The sequence below is a fragment of the Schistocerca cancellata genome, chromosome 2 (genome assembly GCF_023864275.1).
Source record: "Schistocerca cancellata isolate TAMUIC-IGC-003103 chromosome 2, iqSchCanc2.1, whole genome shotgun sequence".
NCBI classification, from domain to species: Eukaryota; Metazoa; Arthropoda; class Insecta; order Orthoptera; family Acrididae; genus Schistocerca; species Schistocerca cancellata.
Window position 1 is genome coordinate 1,053,351,472 of NC_064627.1, and position 20,998 is coordinate 1,053,372,469.

At 51.5% G+C, this 20,998-nt stretch overlaps 43 non-coding genes across 43 annotated transcripts; 34 read left to right on the plus strand and 9 right to left on the minus strand.

Annotated features, from left to right (window-relative positions):
* Window positions 1-672: 672 nt before the first annotated feature.
* On the minus strand, window positions 673-744 carry Trnag-ucc (transfer RNA glycine (anticodon UCC)). Its single transcript has one exon. It is a non-coding gene; the product is annotated as a tRNA-Gly (tRNA).
* A 323-nt stretch (window positions 745-1,067) lies between these two features.
* On the plus strand, window positions 1,068-1,138 carry Trnag-gcc (transfer RNA glycine (anticodon GCC)). The gene has a single exon. It is a non-coding gene; the product is annotated as a tRNA-Gly (tRNA).
* Window positions 1,139-1,431: 293 nt separating this feature from the next.
* On the plus strand, window positions 1,432-1,504 carry Trnam-cau (transfer RNA methionine (anticodon CAU)). Its single transcript has one exon. It is a non-coding gene; the product is annotated as a tRNA-Met (tRNA).
* Window positions 1,505-1,941: 437 nt separating this feature from the next.
* Trnae-uuc (transfer RNA glutamic acid (anticodon UUC)) lies at window positions 1,942-2,013 on the plus strand. The gene has a single exon. It is a non-coding gene; the product is annotated as a tRNA-Glu (tRNA).
* A 257-nt stretch (window positions 2,014-2,270) lies between these two features.
* Trnai-aau (transfer RNA isoleucine (anticodon AAU)) lies at window positions 2,271-2,344 on the plus strand. The gene has a single exon. It is a non-coding gene; the product is annotated as a tRNA-Ile (tRNA).
* A 743-nt stretch (window positions 2,345-3,087) lies between these two features.
* Window positions 3,088-3,159, minus strand: Trnag-ucc (transfer RNA glycine (anticodon UCC)). Its single transcript has one exon. It is a non-coding gene; the product is annotated as a tRNA-Gly (tRNA).
* Window positions 3,160-3,482: 323 nt separating this feature from the next.
* On the plus strand, window positions 3,483-3,553 carry Trnag-gcc (transfer RNA glycine (anticodon GCC)). Its single transcript has one exon. It is a non-coding gene; the product is annotated as a tRNA-Gly (tRNA).
* Window positions 3,554-3,846: 293 nt separating this feature from the next.
* Window positions 3,847-3,919, plus strand: Trnam-cau (transfer RNA methionine (anticodon CAU)). Its single transcript has one exon. It is a non-coding gene; the product is annotated as a tRNA-Met (tRNA).
* Window positions 3,920-4,356: 437 nt separating this feature from the next.
* Trnae-uuc (transfer RNA glutamic acid (anticodon UUC)) lies at window positions 4,357-4,428 on the plus strand. Its single transcript has one exon. It is a non-coding gene; the product is annotated as a tRNA-Glu (tRNA).
* A 257-nt stretch (window positions 4,429-4,685) lies between these two features.
* On the plus strand, window positions 4,686-4,759 carry Trnai-aau (transfer RNA isoleucine (anticodon AAU)). Its single transcript has one exon. It is a non-coding gene; the product is annotated as a tRNA-Ile (tRNA).
* A 743-nt stretch (window positions 4,760-5,502) lies between these two features.
* Trnag-ucc (transfer RNA glycine (anticodon UCC)) lies at window positions 5,503-5,574 on the minus strand. The gene has a single exon. It is a non-coding gene; the product is annotated as a tRNA-Gly (tRNA).
* Window positions 5,575-5,897: 323 nt separating this feature from the next.
* On the plus strand, window positions 5,898-5,968 carry Trnag-gcc (transfer RNA glycine (anticodon GCC)). Its single transcript has one exon. It is a non-coding gene; the product is annotated as a tRNA-Gly (tRNA).
* Window positions 5,969-6,261: 293 nt separating this feature from the next.
* On the plus strand, window positions 6,262-6,334 carry Trnam-cau (transfer RNA methionine (anticodon CAU)). Its single transcript has one exon. It is a non-coding gene; the product is annotated as a tRNA-Met (tRNA).
* A 437-nt stretch (window positions 6,335-6,771) lies between these two features.
* Window positions 6,772-6,843, plus strand: Trnae-uuc (transfer RNA glutamic acid (anticodon UUC)). The gene has a single exon. It is a non-coding gene; the product is annotated as a tRNA-Glu (tRNA).
* Window positions 6,844-7,100: 257 nt separating this feature from the next.
* Window positions 7,101-7,174, plus strand: Trnai-aau (transfer RNA isoleucine (anticodon AAU)). The gene has a single exon. It is a non-coding gene; the product is annotated as a tRNA-Ile (tRNA).
* Window positions 7,175-7,896: 722 nt separating this feature from the next.
* Window positions 7,897-7,968, minus strand: Trnag-ucc (transfer RNA glycine (anticodon UCC)). The gene has a single exon. It is a non-coding gene; the product is annotated as a tRNA-Gly (tRNA).
* A 323-nt stretch (window positions 7,969-8,291) lies between these two features.
* On the plus strand, window positions 8,292-8,362 carry Trnag-gcc (transfer RNA glycine (anticodon GCC)). Its single transcript has one exon. It is a non-coding gene; the product is annotated as a tRNA-Gly (tRNA).
* Window positions 8,363-8,655: 293 nt separating this feature from the next.
* On the plus strand, window positions 8,656-8,728 carry Trnam-cau (transfer RNA methionine (anticodon CAU)). The gene has a single exon. It is a non-coding gene; the product is annotated as a tRNA-Met (tRNA).
* Window positions 8,729-9,165: 437 nt separating this feature from the next.
* On the plus strand, window positions 9,166-9,237 carry Trnae-uuc (transfer RNA glutamic acid (anticodon UUC)). Its single transcript has one exon. It is a non-coding gene; the product is annotated as a tRNA-Glu (tRNA).
* Window positions 9,238-9,494: 257 nt separating this feature from the next.
* On the plus strand, window positions 9,495-9,568 carry Trnai-aau (transfer RNA isoleucine (anticodon AAU)). Its single transcript has one exon. It is a non-coding gene; the product is annotated as a tRNA-Ile (tRNA).
* Window positions 9,569-10,311: 743 nt separating this feature from the next.
* Window positions 10,312-10,383, minus strand: Trnag-ucc (transfer RNA glycine (anticodon UCC)). Its single transcript has one exon. It is a non-coding gene; the product is annotated as a tRNA-Gly (tRNA).
* A 323-nt stretch (window positions 10,384-10,706) lies between these two features.
* Window positions 10,707-10,777, plus strand: Trnag-gcc (transfer RNA glycine (anticodon GCC)). The gene has a single exon. It is a non-coding gene; the product is annotated as a tRNA-Gly (tRNA).
* Window positions 10,778-11,070: 293 nt separating this feature from the next.
* On the plus strand, window positions 11,071-11,143 carry Trnam-cau (transfer RNA methionine (anticodon CAU)). The gene has a single exon. It is a non-coding gene; the product is annotated as a tRNA-Met (tRNA).
* Window positions 11,144-11,580: 437 nt separating this feature from the next.
* Window positions 11,581-11,652, plus strand: Trnae-uuc (transfer RNA glutamic acid (anticodon UUC)). Its single transcript has one exon. It is a non-coding gene; the product is annotated as a tRNA-Glu (tRNA).
* A 257-nt stretch (window positions 11,653-11,909) lies between these two features.
* On the plus strand, window positions 11,910-11,983 carry Trnai-aau (transfer RNA isoleucine (anticodon AAU)). Its single transcript has one exon. It is a non-coding gene; the product is annotated as a tRNA-Ile (tRNA).
* A 743-nt stretch (window positions 11,984-12,726) lies between these two features.
* On the minus strand, window positions 12,727-12,798 carry Trnag-ucc (transfer RNA glycine (anticodon UCC)). Its single transcript has one exon. It is a non-coding gene; the product is annotated as a tRNA-Gly (tRNA).
* Window positions 12,799-13,121: 323 nt separating this feature from the next.
* Trnag-ucc (transfer RNA glycine (anticodon UCC)) lies at window positions 13,122-13,192 on the plus strand. Its single transcript has one exon. It is a non-coding gene; the product is annotated as a tRNA-Gly (tRNA).
* Window positions 13,193-13,485: 293 nt separating this feature from the next.
* Window positions 13,486-13,558, plus strand: Trnam-cau (transfer RNA methionine (anticodon CAU)). Its single transcript has one exon. It is a non-coding gene; the product is annotated as a tRNA-Met (tRNA).
* Window positions 13,559-13,995: 437 nt separating this feature from the next.
* Window positions 13,996-14,067, plus strand: Trnae-uuc (transfer RNA glutamic acid (anticodon UUC)). Its single transcript has one exon. It is a non-coding gene; the product is annotated as a tRNA-Glu (tRNA).
* Window positions 14,068-14,324: 257 nt separating this feature from the next.
* On the plus strand, window positions 14,325-14,398 carry Trnai-aau (transfer RNA isoleucine (anticodon AAU)). The gene has a single exon. It is a non-coding gene; the product is annotated as a tRNA-Ile (tRNA).
* Window positions 14,399-15,141: 743 nt separating this feature from the next.
* On the minus strand, window positions 15,142-15,213 carry Trnag-ucc (transfer RNA glycine (anticodon UCC)). Its single transcript has one exon. It is a non-coding gene; the product is annotated as a tRNA-Gly (tRNA).
* A 323-nt stretch (window positions 15,214-15,536) lies between these two features.
* Trnag-gcc (transfer RNA glycine (anticodon GCC)) lies at window positions 15,537-15,607 on the plus strand. The gene has a single exon. It is a non-coding gene; the product is annotated as a tRNA-Gly (tRNA).
* A 293-nt stretch (window positions 15,608-15,900) lies between these two features.
* Trnam-cau (transfer RNA methionine (anticodon CAU)) lies at window positions 15,901-15,973 on the plus strand. The gene has a single exon. It is a non-coding gene; the product is annotated as a tRNA-Met (tRNA).
* Window positions 15,974-16,410: 437 nt separating this feature from the next.
* On the plus strand, window positions 16,411-16,482 carry Trnae-uuc (transfer RNA glutamic acid (anticodon UUC)). The gene has a single exon. It is a non-coding gene; the product is annotated as a tRNA-Glu (tRNA).
* A 257-nt stretch (window positions 16,483-16,739) lies between these two features.
* On the plus strand, window positions 16,740-16,813 carry Trnai-aau (transfer RNA isoleucine (anticodon AAU)). The gene has a single exon. It is a non-coding gene; the product is annotated as a tRNA-Ile (tRNA).
* A 744-nt stretch (window positions 16,814-17,557) lies between these two features.
* Trnag-ucc (transfer RNA glycine (anticodon UCC)) lies at window positions 17,558-17,629 on the minus strand. Its single transcript has one exon. It is a non-coding gene; the product is annotated as a tRNA-Gly (tRNA).
* A 323-nt stretch (window positions 17,630-17,952) lies between these two features.
* On the plus strand, window positions 17,953-18,023 carry Trnag-gcc (transfer RNA glycine (anticodon GCC)). The gene has a single exon. It is a non-coding gene; the product is annotated as a tRNA-Gly (tRNA).
* Window positions 18,024-18,316: 293 nt separating this feature from the next.
* On the plus strand, window positions 18,317-18,389 carry Trnam-cau (transfer RNA methionine (anticodon CAU)). The gene has a single exon. It is a non-coding gene; the product is annotated as a tRNA-Met (tRNA).
* A 437-nt stretch (window positions 18,390-18,826) lies between these two features.
* Window positions 18,827-18,898, plus strand: Trnae-uuc (transfer RNA glutamic acid (anticodon UUC)). Its single transcript has one exon. It is a non-coding gene; the product is annotated as a tRNA-Glu (tRNA).
* A 257-nt stretch (window positions 18,899-19,155) lies between these two features.
* Trnai-aau (transfer RNA isoleucine (anticodon AAU)) lies at window positions 19,156-19,229 on the plus strand. The gene has a single exon. It is a non-coding gene; the product is annotated as a tRNA-Ile (tRNA).
* Window positions 19,230-19,972: 743 nt separating this feature from the next.
* Window positions 19,973-20,044, minus strand: Trnag-ucc (transfer RNA glycine (anticodon UCC)). The gene has a single exon. It is a non-coding gene; the product is annotated as a tRNA-Gly (tRNA).
* A 323-nt stretch (window positions 20,045-20,367) lies between these two features.
* On the plus strand, window positions 20,368-20,438 carry Trnag-gcc (transfer RNA glycine (anticodon GCC)). The gene has a single exon. It is a non-coding gene; the product is annotated as a tRNA-Gly (tRNA).
* A 293-nt stretch (window positions 20,439-20,731) lies between these two features.
* Window positions 20,732-20,804, plus strand: Trnam-cau (transfer RNA methionine (anticodon CAU)). Its single transcript has one exon. It is a non-coding gene; the product is annotated as a tRNA-Met (tRNA).
* Window positions 20,805-20,998: the final 194 nt, after the last annotated feature.

Genomic DNA, 20,998 nt, shown 5'->3' on the forward strand with positions numbered 1-20,998 from the left:
ATTGTGTGGGAGCTGATAGGGGACCCGAACGCGACTTGTCGGGACGCGCTAAAACATTTCACTGGTCACAGCACGCTGAACACACAGTTTCTCGTCCGATCACCACAACTGCGCGACGTCGGGCGTTGTCAGTGCTTGGGCGGGTGACCGCCTGCGAACATAGGGCACTGTCGACAGTTTCAATTCGTATTTCTCTTTCCTCTTCGGTTTCGGAGCTGCAGCGCTATTCGGTCAAGGGCACTGGCGCCACGTTTTGCCTCTCGGTATGCCAAGTCGCGCCGTGCGGCCACAGTGAAATGAAGGAGCGTGTTGTAAAATTTTCAACAAAGAAAAAAAAAAGAAATCTACTAGTAATAAAACTGAATTTGTCTGACAGAACATGTAAAATCAGACAATACATGATAACAGGCAGCAGGTATTTACTCGAGGCATAAGTAATGTTGTGCCCGCCTCGCCATACCTCTCTCAGTCGTTTCGCGTGCTTGTCCTTTTGATATAGGCCGATTGGAGAGCGTCAGCTCTCGCGTCAGCTGAGCAAAGTCGAGACAAGTCGAGACTCAAGGGGAATCGACGCACACGCTAGAGGGTGGCGTGCAGCGAGTAAGATGGGCAAAGAAACATTAATTTAAGGACGCGTGGCAAAAGTACTCATACGCAAAAGTAAAAGCCTGCAGCGGTGGCCGGGAATCGAACCCGGATCAACTGCTTGGAAAGCAACTATGCTGACCATTACACCACCACCGCACAGTTCCGTCGCGCGCCTCGCGAGCCGCGCTGTGTCTGCTTCCCGCCTGTCGGCGGCGCCTGAAGGTGGTCGTAGCTGTAGGCGCGTTACGGGGTAGGCGAGCTCATCCAGGCAGCGTCTCTAGGCACGTTTCGCGTCCTTTGGCAAGAGTCGTCGCGTGCGTGCGCCGCAAGAGTACTTAGACGATCATTTTTAAGCAGTGCAGTGCAGGATTCAGCGTCTGTAGCATTCTCTCGAGAGGATGCGACGGCGCTGGACGGCAGTCCCACTTTCCCCTCAGACGTCTGCCGCGGAAAGCACCAGGAAGCTGTGAACTAGCTGAGCATCGGTGGTTCAGTGGTAGAATGCTCGCCTGCCACGCGGGCGGCCCGGGTTCGATTCCCGGCCGATGCATCGTTTTGTTTTTTCTCCGATAGTGGTGCTGCGTGTCTTTCGCACTCGAACTGCGTGAGCCATGAGAATGAACCGCGGGATTCCGTGTGGAAAGAAGCAATCATGCAGCGCGCACGACTGCTCGTTTGGACTCTTGCGTGCTATTGTACATACTGGCGTCGGCCTAACATCGCAAGTTGCCTGCCGCGCCGGGAATGCACGTGTAGCAACAGAAAAAATGAGCCAGGGAGTGCAGACTCTGTACCACTGGTATTCGCTACTTAGCAAGATTCCAGAAGGTGTGGCGTTCGCCAGCCTCGGTAGCGCAGTAGGCAGCGCGTAAGTCTCATAATCTTAAGGTCGTGAGTTCGATCCTCACCCGGGGCATTTAATTTACTGTCGTTCACAGCTAAGTCGACGGCTCTGGGGTTGCGAAGGAGCGAAACACTTAGTAGTTTGTTATCCACAAGGCTTCAACGACTCAGCGTGAAAATGTTTACTTCCTGTTATTACTAGTTGCAGTTCTTTTGTAAAATTTTCAAGAAAAAAAGTACTAGTAATAAAACTGAATTTCGTATGATATAACATGTAAAGTCACACAATGTATGACCTGCTATATAATGACAGGCAGCAGGTCTTTACTTGCGAAATAAGTAAATAAATATTACTACTTACAGCTTTGCTTTTCCTCCTACCCCTGTAACAACGAGGCCAAAAGAAATGGACTGAGACTTTTGCCATGCGCGAGAAGATGCTCGCAAACAGGGAAAGTGCGACACGGAAAGCGAGTGGAGGGGGTGTAAACCCGGAGAACGATGTGCACGTCCGGTGTGGTCTAGTGGCTAGGATACCTGGCTTTCACCCAGGAGGCCCGGGTTCGATTCCCGGTACCGGAATGGAATTTTTTCGGAACAAATCACGACAAGTTTTGACCGTGCGAAATGCTGTTTCACGTCCTCCTCGCATTATAGCTACTGGTTCGTAAACGTCAGCTGACAACAGTCGAGAGAAACGGGCACGCAACGAAATTACTACGAGCAGCGGCATAGAGGGAGAAGAGACGCTGGTCCACTGTTGGATTGCTGCCATAGAAATGTTACATGGCAATACGCAGAGCAATTCCCGCAAAGCAATGGGAGACTGTCTGTACCGAGGCCCGTTAGCTCAGTTGGTTAGAGCGTCGTGCTAATAGCGCGAAGGTCGTGGGTTCGATCCCCCCACGGGCCACTACGATTTTACTGTTTCAAAAAGGCAACGCCGATTTCCCCGTGGAAGTATGGTGACAAAGAAATCGTCACATTGTGTGGGAGCTGATAGGGGACCCGAACGCGACTTGTCGGGACGCGCTAAAACATTTCACTGGTCACAGCACGCTGAACACACAGTTTCTCGTCCGATCACCACAACTGCGCGACGTCGGGAGTTGTCAGTGCTTGGGCGGGTGACCGCCTGCGAACATAGGGCACTGTCGACAGTTTCAATTCGTATTTCTCTTTCCTCTTCGGTTTCGGAGCTGCAGCGCTATTCGGTCAAGGGCACTGGCGCCACGTTTTGCCTCTCGGTATGCCAAGTCGCGCCGTGCGGCCACAGTGAAATGAAGGAGCGTGTTGTAAAATTTTCAACAAAGAAAAAAAAAAGAAATCTACTAGTAATAAAACTGAATTTGTCTGACAGAACATGTAAAATCAGACAATACATGATAACAGGCAGCAGGTATTTACTCGAGGCATAAGTAATGTTGTGCCCGCCTCGCCATACCTCTCTCAGTCGTTTCGCGTGCTTGTCCTTTTGATATAGGCCGATTGGAGAGCGTCAGCTCTCGCGTCAGCTGAGCAAAGTCGAGACAAGTCGAGACTCAAGGGGAATCGACGCACACGCTAGAGGGTGGCGTGCAGCGAGTAAGATGGGCAAAGAAACATTAATTTAAGGACGCGTGGCAAAAGTACTCATACGCAAAAGTAAAAGCCTGCAGCGGTGGCCGGGAATCGAACCCGGATCAACTGCTTGGAAAGCAACTATGCTGACCATTACACCACCACCGCACAGTTCCGTCGCGCGCCTCGCGAGCCGCGCTGTGTCTGCTTCCCGCCTGTCGGCGGCGCCTGAAGGTGGTCGTAGCTGTAGGCGCGTTACGGGGTAGGCGAGCTCATCCAGGCAGCGTCTCTAGGCACGTTTCGCGTCCTTTGGCAAGAGTCGTCGCGTGCGTGCGCCGCAAGAGTACTTAGACGATCATTTTTAAGCAGTGCAGTGCAGGATTCAGCGTCTGTAGCATTCTCTCGAGAGGATGCGACGGCGCTGGACGGCAGTCCCACTTTCCCCTCAGACGTCTGCCGCGGAAAGCACCAGGAAGCTGTGAACTAGCTGAGCATCGGTGGTTCAGTGGTAGAATGCTCGCCTGCCACGCGGGCGGCCCGGGTTCGATTCCCGGCCGATGCATCGTTTTGTTTTTTCTCCGATAGTGGTGCTGCGTGTCTTTCGCACTCGAACTGCGTGAGCCATGAGAATGAACCGCGGGATTCCGTGTGGAAAGAAGCAATCATGCAGCGCGCACGACTGCTCGTTTGGACTCTTGCGTGCTATTGTACATACTGGCGTCGGCCTAACATCGCAAGTTGCCTGCCGCGCCGGGAATGCACGTGTAGCAACAGAAAAAATGAGCCAGGGAGTGCAGACTCTGTACCACTGGTATTCGCTACTTAGCAAGATTCCAGAAGGTGTGGCGTTCGCCAGCCTCGGTAGCGCAGTAGGCAGCGCGTAAGTCTCATAATCTTAAGGTCGTGAGTTCGATCCTCACCCGGGGCATTTAATTTACTGTCGTTCACAGCTAAGTCGACGGCTCTGGGGTTGCGAAGGAGCGAAACACTTAGTAGTTTGTTATCCACAAGGCTTCAACGACTCAGCGTGAAAATGTTTACTTCCTGTTATTACTAGTTGCAGTTCTTTTGTAAAATTTTCAAGAAAAAAAGTACTAGTAATAAAACTGAATTTCGTATGATATAACATGTAAAGTCACACAATGTATGACCTGCTATATAATGACAGGCAGCAGGTCTTTACTTGCGAAATAAGTAAATAAATATTACTACTTACAGCTTTGCTTTTCCTCCTACCCCTGTAACAACGAGGCCAAAAGAAATGGACTGAGACTTTTGCCATGCGCGAGAAGATGCTCGCAAACAGGGAAAGTGCGACACGGAAAGCGAGTGGAGGGGGTGTAAACCCGGAGAACGATGTGCACGTCCGGTGTGGTCTAGTGGCTAGGATACCTGGCTTTCACCCAGGAGGCCCGGGTTCGATTCCCGGTACCGGAATGGAATTTTTTCGGAACAAATCACGACAAGTTTTGACCGTGCGAAATGCTGTTTCACGTCCTCCTCGCATTATAGCTACTGGTTCGTAAACGTCAGCTGACAACAGTCGAGAGAAACGGGCACGCAACGAAATTACTACGAGCAGCGGCATAGAGGGAGAAGAGACGCTGGTCCACTGTTGGATTGCTGCCATAGAAATGTTACATGGCAATACGCAGAGCAATTCCCGCAAAGCAATGGGAGACTGTCTGTACCGAGGCCCGTTAGCTCAGTTGGTTAGAGCGTCGTGCTAATAGCGCGAAGGTCGTGGGTTCGATCCCCCCACGGGCCACTACGATTTTACTGTTTCAAAAAGGCAACGCCGATTTCCCCGTGGAAGTATGGTGACAAAGAAATCGTCACATTGTGTGGGAGCTGATAGGGGACCCGAACGCGACTTGTCGGGACGCGCTAAAACATTTCACTGGTCACAGCACGCTGAACACACAGTTTCTCGTCCGATCACCACAACTGCGCGACGTCGGGCGTTGTCAGTGCTTGGGCGGGTGACCGCCTGCGAACATAGGGCACTGTCGACAGTTTCAATTCGTATTTCTCTTTCCTCTTCGGTTTCGGAGCTGCAGCGCTATTCGGTCAAGGGCACTGGCGCCACGTTTTGCCTCTCGGTATGCCAAGTCGCGCCGTGCGGCCACAGTGAAATGAAGGAGCGTGTTGTAAAATTTTCAACAAAGAAAAAAAAAAGAAATCTACTAGTAATAAAACTGAATTTGTCTGACAGAACATGTAAAATCAGACAATACATGATAACAGGCAGCAGGTATTTACTCGAGGCATAAGTAATGTTGTGCCCGCCTCGCCATACCTCTCTCAGTCGTTTCGCGTGCTTGTCCTTTTGATATAGGCCGATTGGAGAGCGTCAGCTCTCGCGTCAGCTGAGCAAAGTCGAGACAAGTCGAGACTCAAGGGGAATCGACGCACACGCTAGAGGGTGGCGTGCAGCGAGTAAGATGGGCAAAGAAACATTAATTTAAGGACGCGTGGCAAAAGTACTCATACGCAAAAGTAAAAGCCTGCAGCGGTGGCCGGGAATCGAACCCGGATCAACTGCTTGGAAAGCAACTATGCTGACCATTACACCACCACCGCACAGTTCCGTCGCGCGCCTCGCGAGCCGCGCTGTGTCTGCTTCCCGCCTGTCGGCGGCGCCTGAAGGTGGTCGTAGCTGTAGGCGCGTTACGGGGTAGGCGAGCTCATCCAGGCAGCGTCTCTAGGCACGTTTCGCGGCCTTTGGCAAGAGTCGTCGCGTGCGTGCGCCGCAAGAGTACTTAGACGATCATTTTTAAGCAGTGCAGTGCAGGATTCAGCGTCTGTAGCATTCTCTCGAGAGGATGCGACGGCGCTGGACGGCAGTCCCACTTTCCCCTCAGACGTCTGCCGCGGAAAGCACCAGGAAGCTGTGAACTAGCTGAGCATCGGTGGTTCAGTGGTAGAATGCTCGCCTGCCACGCGGGCGGCCCATGTTCGATTCCCGGCCGATGCATCGTTTTGTTTTTTCTCCGATAGTGGTGCTGCGTGTCTTTCGCACTCGAACTGCGTGAGCCATGAGAATGAACCGCGGGATTCCGTGTGGAAAGAAGCAATCATGCAGCGCGCACGACTGCTCGTTTGGACTCTTGCGTGCTATTGTACATACTGGCGTTGGCCTAACATCGCAAGTTGCCTGCCGCGCCGGGAATGCACGTGTAGCAACAGAAAAAATGAGCCAGGGAGTGCAGACTCTGTACCACTGGTATTCGGTACTTAGCAAGATTCCAGAAGGTGTGGCGTTCGCCAGCCTCGGTAGCGCAGTAGGCAGCGCGTAAGTCTCATAATCTTAAGGTCGTGAGTTCGATCCTCACCCGGGGCATTTAATTTACTGTCGTTCACAGCTAAGTCGACGGCTCTGGGGTTGCGAAGGAGCGAAACACTTAGTAGTTTGTTATCCACAAGGCTTCAACGACTCAGCGTGAAAATGTTTACTTCCTGTTATTACTAGTTGCAGTTCTTTTGTAAAATTTTCAAGAAAAAAAGTACTAGTAATAAAACTGAATTTCGTATGATATAACATGTAAAGTCACACAATGTATGACCTGCTATATAATGACAGGCAGCAGGTCTTTACTTGCGAAATAAGTAAATAAATATTACTACTTACAGCTTTGCTTTTCCTCCTACCCCTGTAACAACGAGGCCAAAAGAAATGGACTGAGACTTTTGCCATGCGCGAGAAGATGCTCGCAAACAGGGAAAGTGCGACACGGAAAGCGAGTGGAGGGGGTGTAAACCCGGAGAACGATGTGCACGTCCGGTGTGGTCTAGTGGCTAGGATACCTGGCTTTCACCCAGGAGGCCCGGGTTCGATTCCCGGTACCGGAATGGAATTTTTTCGGAACAAATCACGACAAGTTTTGACCGTGCGAAATGCTGTTTCACGTCCTCCTCGCATTATAGCTACTGGTTCGTAAACGTCAGCTGACAACAGTCGAGAGAAACGGGCACGCAACGAAATTACTACGAGCAGCGGCATAGAGGGAGAAGAGACGCTGGTCCACTGTTGGATTGCTGCCATAGAAATGTTACATGGCAATACGCAGAGCAATTCCCGCAAAGCAATGGGAGACTGTCTGTACCGAGGCCCGTTAGCTCAGTTGGTTAGAGCGTCGTGCTAATAGCGCGAAGGTCGTGGGTTCGATCCCCCCACGGGCCACTACGATTTTACTGTTTCAAAAAGGCAACGCCGATTTCCCCGTGGAAGTATGGTGACAAAGAAATCGTCACATTGTGTGGGAGCTGATAGGGGACCCGAACGCGACTTGTCGGGACGCGCTAAAACATTTCACTGGTCACAGCACGCTGAACACACAGTTTCTCGTCCGATCACCACAACTGCGCGACGTCGGGCGTTGTCAGTGCTTGGGCGGGTGACCGCCTGCGAACATAGGGCACTGTCGACAGTTTCAATTCGTATTTCTCTTTCCTCTTCGGTTTCGGAGCTGCAGCGCTATTCGGTCAAGGGCACTGGCGCCACGTTTTGCCTCTCGGTATGCCAAGTCGCGCCGTGCGGCCACAGTGAAATGAAGGAGCGTGTTGTAAAATTTTCAACAAAGAAAAAAAAAAGAAATCTACTAGTAATAAAACTGAATTTGTCTGACAGAACATGTAAAATCAGACAATACATGATAACAGGCAGCAGGTATTTACTCGAGGCATAAGTAATGTTGTGCCCGCCTCGCCATACCTCTCTCAGTCGTTTCGCGTGCTTGTCCTTTTGATATAGGCCGATTGGAGAGCGTCAGCTCTCGCGTCAGCTGAGCACAAGGGGAATCGACGCACACGCTAGAGGGTGGCGTGCAGCGAGTAAGATGGGCAAAGAAACATTAATTTAAGGACGCGTGGCAAAAGTACTCATACGCAAAAGTAAAAGCCTGCTGCGGTGGCCGGGAATCGAACCCGGATCAACTGCTTGGAAGGCAACTATGCTGACCATTACACCACCACCGCACAGTTCCGTCGCGCGCCTCGCGAGCCGCGCTGTGTCTGCTTCCCGCCTGTCGGCGGCGCCTGAAGGTGGTCGTAGCTGTAGGCGCGTTACGGGGTAGGCGAGCTCATCCAGGCAGCGTCTCTAGGCACGTTTCGCGGCCTTTGGCAAGAGTCGTCGCGTGCGTGCGCCGCAAGAGTACTTAGACGATCATTTTTAAGCAGTGCAGTGCAGGATTCAGCGTCTGTAGCATTCTCTCGAGAGGATGCGACGGCGCTGGACGGCAGTCCCACTTTCCCCTCAGACGTCTGCCGCGGAAAGCACCAGGAAGCTGTGAACTAGCTGAGCATCGGTGGTTCAGTGGTAGAATGCTCGCCTGCCACGCGGGCGGCCCATGTTCGATTCCCGGCCGATGCATCGTTTTGTTTTTTCTCCGATAGTGGTGCTGCGTGTCTTTCGCACTCGAACTGCGTGAGCCATGAGAATGAACCGCGGGATTCCGTGTGGAAAGAAGCAATCATGCAGCGCGCACGACTGCTCGTTTGGACTCTTGCGTGCTATTGTACATACTGGCGTTGGCCTAACATCGCAAGTTGCCTGCCGCGCCGGGAATGCACGTGTAGCAACAGAAAAAATGAGCCAGGGAGTGCAGACTCTGTACCACTGGTATTCGGTACTTAGCAAGATTCCAGAAGGTGTGGCGTTCGCCAGCCTCGGTAGCGCAGTAGGCAGCGCGTAAGTCTCATAATCTTAAGGTCGTGAGTTCGATCCTCACCCGGGGCATTTAATTTACTGTCGTTCACAGCTAAGTCGACGGCTCTGGGGTTGCGAAGGAGCGAAACACTTAGTAGTTTGTTATCCACAAGGCTTCAACGACTCAGCGTGAAAATGTTTACTTCCTGTTATTACTAGTTGCAGTTCTTTTGTAAAATTTTCAAGAAAAAAAGTACTAGTAATAAAACTGAATTTCGTATGATATAACATGTAAAGTCACACAATGTATGACCTGCTATATAATGACAGGCAGCAGGTCTTTACTTGCGAAATAAGTAAATAAATATTACTACTTACAGCTTTGCTTTTCCTCCTACCCCTGTAACAACGAGGCCAAAAGAAATGGACTGAGACTTTTGCCATGCGCGAGAAGATGCTCGCAAACAGGGAAAGTGCGACACGGAAAGCGAGTGGAGGGGGTGTAAACCCGGAGAACGATGTGCACGTCCGGTGTGGTCTAGTGGCTAGGATACCTGGCTTTCACCCAGGAGGCCCGGGTTCGATTCCCGGTACCGGAATGGAATTTTTTCGGAACAAATCACGACAAGTTTTGACCGTGCGAAATGCTGTTTCACGTCCTCCTCGCATTATAGCTACTGGTTCGTAAACGTCAGCTGACAACAGTCGAGAGAAACGGGCACGCAACGAAATTACTACGAGCAGCGGCATAGAGGGAGAAGAGACGCTGGTCCACTGTTGGATTGCTGCCATAGAAATGTTACATGGCAATACGCAGAGCAATTCCCGCAAAGCAATGGGAGACTGTCTGTACCGAGGCCCGTTAGCTCAGTTGGTTAGAGCGTCGTGCTAATAGCGCGAAGGTCGTGGGTTCGATCCCCCCACGGGCCACTACGATTTTACTGTTTCAAAAAGGCAACGCCGATTTCCCCGTGGAAGTATGGTGACAAAGAAATCGTCACATTGTGTGGGAGCTGATAGGGGACCCGAACGCGACTTGTCGGGACGCGCTAAAACATTTCACTGGTCACAGCACGCTGAACACACAGTTTCTCGTCCGATCACCACAACTGCGCGACGTCGGGCGTTGTCAGTGCTTGGGCGGGTGACCGCCTGCGAACATAGGGCACTGTCGACAGTTTCAATTCGTATTTCTCTTTCCTCTTCGGTTTCGGAGCTGCAGCGCTATTCGGTCAAGGGCACTGGCGCCACGTTTTGCCTCTCGGTATGCCAAGTCGCGCCGTGCGGCCACAGTGAAATGAAGGAGCGTGTTGTAAAATTTTCAACAAAGAAAAAAAAAAGAAATCTACTAGTAATAAAACTGAATTTGTCTGACAGAACATGTAAAATCAGACAATACATGATAACAGGCAGCAGGTATTTACTCGAGGCATAAGTAATGTTGTGCCCGCCTCGCCATACCTCTCTCAGTCGTTTCGCGTGCTTGTCCTTTTGATATAGGCCGATTGGAGAGCGTCAGCTCTCGCGTCAGCTGAGCAAAGTCGAGACAAGTCGAGACTCAAGGGGAATCGACGCACACGCTAGAGGGTGGCGTGCAGCGAGTAAGATGGGCAAAGAAACATTAATTTAAGGACGCGTGGCAAAAGTACTCATACGCAAAAGTAAAAGCCTGCAGCGGTGGCCGGGAATCGAACCCGGATCAACTGCTTGGAAAGCAACTATGCTGACCATTACACCACCACCGCACAGTTCCGTCGCGCGCCTCGCGAGCCGCGCTGTGTCTGCTTCCCGCCTGTCGGCGGCGCCTGAAGGTGGTCGTAGCTGTAGGCGCGTTACGGGGTAGGCGAGCTCATCCAGGCAGCGTCTCTAGGCACGTTTCGCGTCCTTTGGCAAGAGTCGTCGCGTGCGTGCGCCGCAAGAGTACTTAGACGATCATTTTTAAGCAGTGCAGTGCAGGATTCAGCGTCTGTAGCATTCTCTCGAGAGGATGCGACGGCGCTGGACGGCAGTCCCACTTTCCCCTCAGACGTCTGCCGCGGAAAGCACCAGGAAGCTGTGAACTAGCTGAGCATCGGTGGTTCAGTGGTAGAATGCTCGCCTGCCACGCGGGCGGCCCGGGTTCGATTCCCGGCCGATGCATCGTTTTGTTTTTTCTCCGATAGTGGTGCTGCGTGTCTTTCGCACTCGAACTGCGTGAGCCATGAGAATGAACCGCGGGATTCCGTGTGGAAAGAAGCAATCATGCAGCGCGCACGACTGCTCGTTTGGACTCTTGCGTGCTATTGTACATACTGGCGTCGGCCTAACATCGCAAGTTGCCTGCCGCGCCGGGAATGCACGTGTAGCAACAGAAAAAATGAGCCAGGGAGTGCAGACTCTGTACCACTGGTATTCGGTACTTAGCAAGATTCCAGAAGGTGTGGCGTTCGCCAGCCTCGGTAGCGCAGTAGGCAGCGCGTAAGTCTCATAATCTTAAGGTCGTGAGTTCGATCCTCACCCGGGGCATTTAATTTACTGTCGTTCACAGCTAAGTCGACGGCTCTGGGGTTGCGAAGGAGCGAAACACTTAGTAGTTTGTTATCCACAAGGCTTCAACGACTCAGCGTGAAAATGTTTACTTCCTGTTATTACTAGTTGCAGTTCTTTTGTAAAATTTTCAAGAAAAAAAGTACTAGTAATAAAACTGAATTTCGTATGATATAACATGTAAAGTCACACAATGTATGACCTGCTATATAATGACAGGCAGCAGGTCTTTACTTGCGAAATAAGTAAATAAATATTACTACTTACAGCTTTGCTTTTCCTCCTACCCCTGTAACAACGAGGCCAAAAGAAATGGACTGAGACTTTTGCCATGCGCGAGAAGATGCTCGCAAACAGGGAAAGTGCGACACGGAAAGCGAGTGGAGGGGGTGTAAACCCGGAGAACGATGTGCACGTCCGGTGTGGTCTAGTGGCTAGGATACCTGGCTTTCACCCAGGAGGCCCGGGTTCGATTCCCGGTACCGGAATGGAATTTTTTCGGAACAAATCACGACAAGTTTTGACCGTGCGAAATGCTGTTTCACGTCCTCCTCGCATTATAGCTACTGGTTCGTAAACGTCAGCTGACAACAGTCGAGAGAAACGGGCACGCAACGAAATTACTACGAGCAGCGGCATAGAGGGAGAAGAGACGCTGGTCCACTGTTGGATTGCTGCCATAGAAATGTTACATGGCAATACGCAGAGCAATTCCCGCAAAGCAATGGGAGACTGTCTGTACCGAGGCCCGTTAGCTCAGTTGGTTAGAGCGTCGTGCTAATAGCGCGAAGGTCGTGGGTTCGATCCCCCCACGGGCCACTACGATTTTACTGTTTCAAAAAGGCAACGCCGATTTCCCCGTGGAAGTATGGTGACAAAGAAATCGTCACATTGTGTGGGAGCTGATAGGGGACCCGAACGCGACTTGTCGGGACGCGCTAAAACATTTCACTGGTCACAGCACGCTGAACACACAGTTTCTCGTCCGATCACCACAACTGCGCGACGTCGGGCGTTGTCAGTGCTTGGGCGGGTGACCGCCTGCGAACATAGGGCACTGTCGACAGTTTCAATTCGTATTTCTCTTTCCTCTTCGGTTTCGGAGCTGCAGCGCTATTCGGTCAAGGGCACTGGCGCCACGTTTTGCCTCTCGGTATGCCAAGTCGCGCCGTGCGGCCACAGTGAAATGAAGGAGCGTGTTGTAAAATTTTCAACAAAGAAAAAAAAAAGAAATCTACTAGTAATAAAACTGAATTTGTCTGACAGAACATGTAAAATCAGACAATACATGATAACAGGCAGCAGGTATTTACTCGAGGCATAAGTAATGTTGTGCCCGCCTCGCCATACCTCTCTCAGTCGTTTCGCGTGCTTGTCCTTTTGATATAGGCCGATTGGAGAGCGTCAGCTCTCGCGTCAGCTGAGCAAAGTCGAGACAAGTCGAGACTCAAGGGGAATCGACGCACACGCTAGAGGGTGGCGTGCAGCGAGTAAGATGGGCAAAGAAACATTAATTTAAGGACGCGTGGCAAAAGTACTCATACGCAAAAGTAAAAGCCTGCAGCGGTGGCCGGGAATCGAACCCGGATCAACTGCTTGGAAAGCAACTATGCTGACCATTACACCACCACCGCACAGTTCCGTCGCGCGCCTCGCGAGCCGCGCTGTGTCTGCTTCCCGCCTGTCGGCGGCGCCTGAAGGTGGTCGTAGCTGTAGGCGCGTTACGGGGTAGGCGAGCTCATCCAGGCAGCGTCTCTAGGCACGTTTCGCGGCCTTTGGCAAGAGTCGTCGCGTGCGTGCGCCGCAAGAGTACTTAGACGATCATTTTTAAGCAGTGCAGTGCAGGATTCAGCGTCTGTAGCATTCTCTCGAGAGGATGCGACGGCGCTGGACGGCAGTCCCACTTTCCCCTCAGACGTCTGCCGCGGAAAGCACCAGGAAGCTGTGAACTAGCTGAGCATCGGTGGTTCAGTGGTAGAATGCTCGCCTTCCACGCGGGCGGCCCATGTTCGATTCCCGGCCGATGCATCGTTTTGTTTTTTCTCCGATAGTGGTGCTGCGTGTCTTTCGCACTCGAACTGCGTGAGCCATGAGAATGAACCGCGGGATTCCGTGTGGAAAGAAGCAATCATGCAGCGCGCACGACTGCTCGTTTGGACTCTTGCGTGCTATTGTACATACTGGCGTTGGCCTAACATCGCAAGTTGCCTGCCGCGCCGGGAATGCACGTGTAGCAACAGAAAAAATGAGCCAGGGAGTGCAGACTCTGTACCACTGGTATTCGGTACTTAGCAAGATTCCAGAAGGTGTGGCGTTCGCCAGCCTCGGTAGCGCAGTAGGCAGCGCGTAAGTCTCATAATCTTAAGGTCGTGAGTTCGATCCTCACCCGGGGCATTTAATTTACTGTCGTTCACAGCTAAGTCGACGGCTCTGGGGTTGCGAAGGAGCGAAACACTTAGTAGTTTGTTATCCACAAGGCTTCAACGACTCAGCGTGAAAATGTTTACTTCCTGTTATTACTAGTTGCAGTTCTTTTGTAAAATTTTCAAGAAAAAAAGTACTAGTAATAAAACTGAATTTCGTATGATATAACATGTAAAGTCACACAATGTATGACCTGCTATATAATGACAGGCAGCAGGTCTTTACTTGCGAAATAAGTAAATAAATATTACTACTTACAGCTTTGCTTTTCCTCCTACCCCTGTAACAACGAGGCCAAAAGAAATGGACTGAGACTTTTGCCATGCGCGAGAAGATGCTCGCAAACAGGGAAAGTGCGACACGGAAAGCGAGTGGAGGGGGTGTAAACCCGGAGAACGATGTGCACGTCCGGTGTGGTCTAGTGGCTAGGATACCTGGCTTTCACCCAGGAGGCCCGGGTTCGATTCCCGGTACCGGAATGGAATTTTTTCGGAACAAATCACGACAAGTTTTGACCGTGCGAAATGCTGTTTCACGTCCTCCTCGCATTATAGCTACTGGTTCGTAAACGTCAGCTGACAACAGTCGAGAGAAACGGGCACGCAACGAAATTACTACGAGCAGCGGCATAGAGGGAGAAGAGACGCTGGTCCACTATTGGATTGCTGCCATAGAAATGTTACATGGCAATACGCAGAGCAATTCCCGCAAAGCAATGGGAGACTGTCTGTACCGAGGCCCGTTAGCTCAGTTGGTTAGAGCGTCGTGCTAATAGCGCGAAGGTCGTGGGTTCGATCCCCCCACGGGCCACTACGATTTTACTGTTTCAAAAAGGCAACGCCGATTTCCCCGTGGAAGTATGGTGACAAAGAAATCGTCACATTGTGTGGGAGCTGATAGGGGACCCGAACGCGACTTGTCGGGACGCGCTAAAACATTTCACTGGTCACAGCACGCTGAACACACAGTTTCTCGTCCGATCACCACAACTGCGCGACGTCGGGCGTTGTCAGTGCTTGGGCGGGTGACCGCCTGCGAACATAGGGCACTGTCGACAGTTTCAATTCGTATTTCTCTTTCCTCTTCGGTTTCGGAGCTGCAGCGCTATTCGGTCAAGGGCACTGGCGCCACGTTTTGCCTCTCGGTATGCCAAGTCGCGCCGTGCGGCCACAGTGAAATGAAGGAGCGTGTTGTAAAATTTTCAACAAAGAAAAAAAAAAGAAATCTACTAGTAATAAAACTGAATTTGTCTGACAGAACATGTAAAATCAGACAATACATGATAACAGGCAGCAGGTATTTACTCGAGGCATAAGTAATGTTGTGCCCGCCTCGCCATACCTCTCTCAGTCGTTTCGCGTGCTTGTCCTTTTGATATAGGCCGATTGGAGAGCGTCAGCTCTCGCGTCAGCTGAGCAAAGTCGAGACAAGTCGAGACTCAAGGGGAATCGACGCACACGCTAGAGGGTGGCGTGCAGCGAGTAAGATGGGCAAAGAAACATTAATTTAAGGACGCGTGGCAAAAGTACTCATACGCAAAAGTAAAAGCCTGCAGCGGTGGCCGGGAATCGAACCCGGATCAACTGCTTGGAAAGCAACTATGCTGACCATTACACCACCACCGCACAGTTCCGTCGCGCGCCTCGCGAGCCGCGCTGTGTCTGCTTCCCGCCTGTCGGCGGCGCCTGAAGGTGGTCGTAGCTGTAGGCGCGTTACGGGGTAGGCGAGCTCATCCAGGCAGCGTCTCTAGGCACGTTTCGCGGCCTTTGGCAAGAGTCGTCGCGTGCGTGCGCCGCAAGAGTACTTAGACGATCATTTTTAAGCAGTGCAGTGCAGGATTCAGCGTCTGTAGCATTCTCTCGAGAGGATGCGACGGCGCTGGACGGCAGTCCCACTTTCCCCTCAGACGTCTGCCGCGGAAAGCACCAGGAAGCTGTGAACTAGCTGAGCATCGGTGGTTCAGTGGTAGAATGCTCGCCTGCCACGCGGGCGGCCCATGTTCGATTCCCGGCCGATGCATCGTTTTGTTTTTTCTCCGATAGTGGTGCTGCGTGTCTTTCGCACTCGAACTGCGTGAGCCATGAGAATGAACCGCGGGATTCCGTGTGGAAAGAAGCAATCATGCAGCGCGCACGACTGCTCGTTTGGACTCTTGCGTGCTATTGTACATACTGGCGTTGGCCTAACATCGCAAGTTGCCTGCCGCGCCGGGAATGCACGTGTAGCAACAGAAAAAATGAGCCAGGGAGTGCAGACTCTGTACCACTGGTATTCGGTACTTAGCAAGATTCCAGAAGGTGTGGCGTTCGCCAGCCTCGGTAGCGCAGTAGGCAGCGCGTAAGTCTCATAATCTTAAGGTCGTGAGTTCGATCCTCACCCGGGGCATTTAATTTACTGTCGTTCACAGCTAAGTCGACGGCTCTGGGGTTGCGAAGGAGCGAAACACTTAGTAGTTTGTTATCCACAAGGCTTCAACGACTCAGCGTGAAAATGTTTACTTCCTGTTATTACTAGTTGCAGTTCTTTTGTAAAATTTTCAAGAAAAAAAGTACTAGTAATAAAACTGAATTTCGTATGATATAACATGTAAAGTCACACAATGTATGACCTGCTATATAATGACAGGCAGCAGGTCTTTACTTGCGAAATAAGTAAATAAATATTACTACTTACAGCTTTGCTTTTCCTCCTACCCCTGTAACAACGAGGCCAAAAGAAATGGACTGAGACTTTTGCCATGCGCGAGAAGATGCTCGCAAACAGGGAAAGTGCGACACGGAAAGCGAGTGGAGGGGGTGTAAACCCGGAGAACGATGTGCACGTCCGGTGTGGTCTAGTGGCTAGGATACCTGGCTTTCACCCAGGAGGCCCGGGTTCGATTCCCGGTACCGGAATGGAATTTTTTCGGAACAAATCACGACAAGTTTTGACCGTGCGAAATGCTGTTTCACGTCCTCCTCGCATTATAGCTACTGGTTCGTAAACGTCAGCTGACAACAGTCGAGAGAAACGGGCACGCAACGAAATTACTACGAGCAGCGGCATAGAGGGAGAAGAGACGCTGGTCCACTGTTGGATTGCTGCCATAGAAATGTTACATGGCAATACGCAGAGCAATTCCCGCAAAGCAATGGGAGACTGTCTGTACCGAGGCCCGTTAGCTCAGTTGGTTAGAGCGTCGTGCTAATAGCGCGAAGGTCGTGGGTTCGATCCCCCCACGGGCCACTACGATTTTACTGTTTCAAAAAGGCAACGCCGATTTCCCCGTGGAAGTATGGTGACAAAGAAATCGTCACATTGTGTGGGAGCTGATAGGGGACCCGAACGCGACTTGTCGGGACGCGCTAAAACATTTCACTGGTCACAGCACGCTGAACACACAGTTTCTCGTCCGATCACCACAACTGCGCGACGTCGGGCGTTGTCAGTGCTTGGGCGGGTGACCGCCTGCGAACATAGGGCACTGTCGACAGTTTCAATTCGTATTTCTCTTTCCTCTTCGGTTTCGGAGCTGCAGCGCTATTCGGTCAAGGGCACTGGCGCCACGTTTTGCCTCTCGGTATGCCAAGTCGCGCCGTGCGGCCACAGTGAAATGAAGGAGCGTGTTGTAAAATTTTCAACAAAGAAAAAAAAAAAGAAATCTACTAGTAATAAAACTGAATTTGTCTGACAGAACATGTAAAATCAGACAATACATGATAACAGGCAGCAGGTATTTACTCGAGGCATAAGTAATGTTGTGCCCGCCTCGCCATACCTCTCTCAGTCGTTTCGCGTGCTTGTCCTTTTGATATAGGCCGATTGGAGAGCGTCAGCTCTCGCGTCAGCTGAGCAAAGTCGAGACAAGTCGAGACTCAAGGGGAATCGACGCACACGCTAGAGGGTGGCGTGCAGCGAGTAAGATGGGCAAAGAAACATTAATTTAAGGACGCGTGGCAAAAGTACTCATACGCAAAAGTAAAAGCCTGCAGCGGTGGCCGGGAATCGAACCCGGATCAACTGCTTGGAAAGCAACTATGCTGACCATTACACCACCACCGCACAGTTCCGTCGCGCGCCTCGCGAGCCGCGCTGTGTGTGCTTCCCGCCTGTCGGCGGCGCCTGAAGGTGGTCGTAGCTGTAGGCGCGTTACGGGGTAGGCGAGCTCATCCAGGCAGCGTCTCTAGGCACGTTTCGCGGCCTTTGGCAAGAGTCGTCGCGTGCGTGCGCCGCAAGAGTACTTAGACGATCATTTTTAAGCAGTGCAGTGCAGGATTCAGCGTCTGTAGCATTCTCTCGAGAGGATGCGACGGCGCTGGACGGCAGTCCCACTTTCCCCTCAGACGTCTGCCGCGGAAAGCACCAGGAAGCTGTGAACTAGCTGAGCATCGGTGGTTCAGTGGTAGAATGCTCGCCTGCCACGCGGGCGGCCCATGTTCGATTCCCGGCCGATGCATCGTTTTGTTTTTTCTCCGATAGTGGTGCTGCGTGTCTTTCGCACTCGAACTGCGTGAGCCATGAGAATGAACCGCGGGATTCCGTGTGGAAAGAAGCAATCATGCAGCGCGCACGACTGCTCGTTTGGACTCTTGCGTGCTATTGTACATACTGGCGTTGGCCTAACATCGCAAGTTGCCTGCCGCGCCGGGAATGCACGTGTAGCAACAGAAAAAATGAGCCAGGGAGTGCAGACTCTGTACCACTGGTATTCGGTACTTAGCAAGATTCCAGAAGGTGTGGCGTTCGCCAGCCTCGGTAGCGCAGTAGGCAGCGCGTAAGTCTCATAATCTTAAGGTCGTGAGTTCGATCCTCACCCGGGGCATTTAATTTACTGTCGTTCACAGCTAAGTCGACGGCTCTGGGGTTGCGAAGGAGCGAAACACTTAGTAGTTTGTTATCCACAAGGCTTCAACGACTCAGCGTGAAAATGTTTACTTCCTGTTATTACTAGTTGCAGTTCTTTTGTAAAATTTTCAAGAAAAAAAGTACTAGTAATAAAACTGAATTTCGTATGATATAACATGTAAAGTCACACAATGTATGACCTGCTATATAATGACAGGCAGCAGGTCTTTACTTGCGAAATAAGTAAATAAATATTACTACTTACAGCTTTGCTTTTCCTCCTACCCCTGTAACAACGAGGCCAAAAGAAATGGACTGAGACTTTTGCCATGCGCGAGAAGATGCTCGCAAACAGGGAAAGTGCGACACGGAAAGCGAGTGGAGGGGGTGTAAACCCGGAGAACGATGTGCACGTCCGGTGTGGTCTAGTGGCTAGGATACCTGGCTTTCACCCAGGAGGCCCGGGTTCGATTCCCGGTACCGGAATGGAATTTTTTCGGAACAAATCACGACAAGTTTTGACCGTGCGAAATGCTGTTTCACGTCCTCCTCGCATTATAGCTACTGGTTCGTAAACGTCAGCTGACAACAGTCGAGAGAAACGGGCACGCAACGAAATTACTACGAGCAGCGGCATAGAGGGAGAAGAGACGCTGGTCCACTGTTGGATTGCTGCCATAGAAATGTTACATGGCAATACGCAGAGCAATTCCCGCAAAGCAATGGGAGACTGTCTGTACCGAGGCCCGTTAGCTCAGTTGGTTAGAGCGTCGTGCTAATAGCGCGAAGGTCGTGGGTTCGATCCCCCCACGGGCCACTACGATTTTACTGTTTCAAAAAGGCAACGCCGATTTCCCCGTGGAAGTATGGTGACAAAGAAATCGTCACATTGTGTGGGAGCTGATAGGGGACCCGAACGCGACTTGTCGGGACGCGCTAAAACATTTCACTGGTCACAGCACGCTGAACACACAGTTTCTCGTCCGATCACCACAACTGCGCGACGTCGGGCGTTGTCAGTGCTTGGGCGGGTGACCGCCTGCGAACATAGGGCACTGTCGACAGTTTCAATTCGTATTTCTCTTTCCTCTTCGGTTTCGGAGCTGCAGCGCTATTCGGTCAAGGGCACTGGCGCCACGTTTTGCCTCTCGGTATGCCAAGTCGCGCCGTGCGGCCACAGTGAAATGAAGGAGCGTGTTGTAAAATTTTCAACAAAGAAAAAAAAAAGAAATCTACTAGTAATAAAACTGAATTTGTCTGACAGAACATGTAAAATCAGACAATACATGATAACAGGCAGCAGGTATTTACTCGAGGCATAAGTAATGTTGTGCCCGCCTCGCCATACCTCTCTCAGTCGTTTCGCGTGCTTGTCCTTTTGATATAGGCCGATTGGAGAGCGTCAGCTCTCGCGTCAGCTGAGCAAAGTCGAGACAAGTCGAGACTCAAGGGGAATCGACGCACACGCTAGAGGGTGGCGTGCAGCGAGTAAGATGGGCAAAGAAACATTAATTTAAGGACGCGTGGCAAAAGTACTCATACGCAAAAGTAAAAGCCTGCAGCGGTTGCCGGGAATCGAACCCGGATCAACTGCTTGGAAAGCAACTATGCTGACCATTACACCACCACCGCACAGTTGCGTCGCGCGCCTCGCGAGCCGCGCTGTGTCTGCTTCCCGCCTGTCGGCGGCGCCTGAAGGTGGTCGTAGCTGTAGGCGCGTTACGGGGTAGGCGAGCTCATCCAGGCAGCGTCTCTAGGCACGTTTCGCGGCCTTTGGCAAGAGTCGTCGCGTGCGTGCGCCGCAAGAGTACTTAGACGATCATTTTTAAGCAGTGCAGTGCAGGATTCAGCGTCTGTAGCATTCTCTCGAGAGGATGCGACGGCGCTGGACGGCAGTCCCACTTTCCCCTCAGACGTCTGCCGCGGAAAGCACCAGGAAGCTGTGAACTAGCTGAGCATCGGTGGTTCAGTGGTAGAATGCTCGCCTGCCACGCGGGCGGCCCATGTTCGATTCCCGGCCGATGCATCGTTTTGTTTTTTCTCCGATAGTGGTGCTGCGTGTCTTTCGCACTCGAACTGCGTGAGCCATGAGAATGAACCGCGGGATTCCGTGTGGAAAGAAGCAATCATGCAGCGCGCACGACTGCTCGTTTGGACTCTTGCGTGCTATTGTACATACTGGCGTTGGCCTAACATCGCAAGTTGCCTGCCGCGCCGGGAATGCACGTGTAGCAACAGAAAAAATGAGCCAGGGAGTGCAGACTCTGTACCACTGGTATTCGGTACTTAGCAAGATTCCAGAAGGTGTGGCGTTCGCCAGCCTCGGTAGCGCAGTAGGCAGCGCGTAAGTCTCATAATCTTAAGGTCGTGAGTTCGATCCTCACCCGGGGCATTTAATTTACTGTCGTTCACAGCTAAGTCGACGGCTCTGGGGTTGCGAAGGAGCGAAACACTTAGTAGTTTGTTATCCACAAGGCTTCAACGACTCAGCGTGAAAATGTTTACTTCCTGTTATTACTAGTTGCAGTTCTTTTGTAAAATTTTCAAGAAAAAAAGTACTAGTAATAAAACTGAATTTCGTATGAT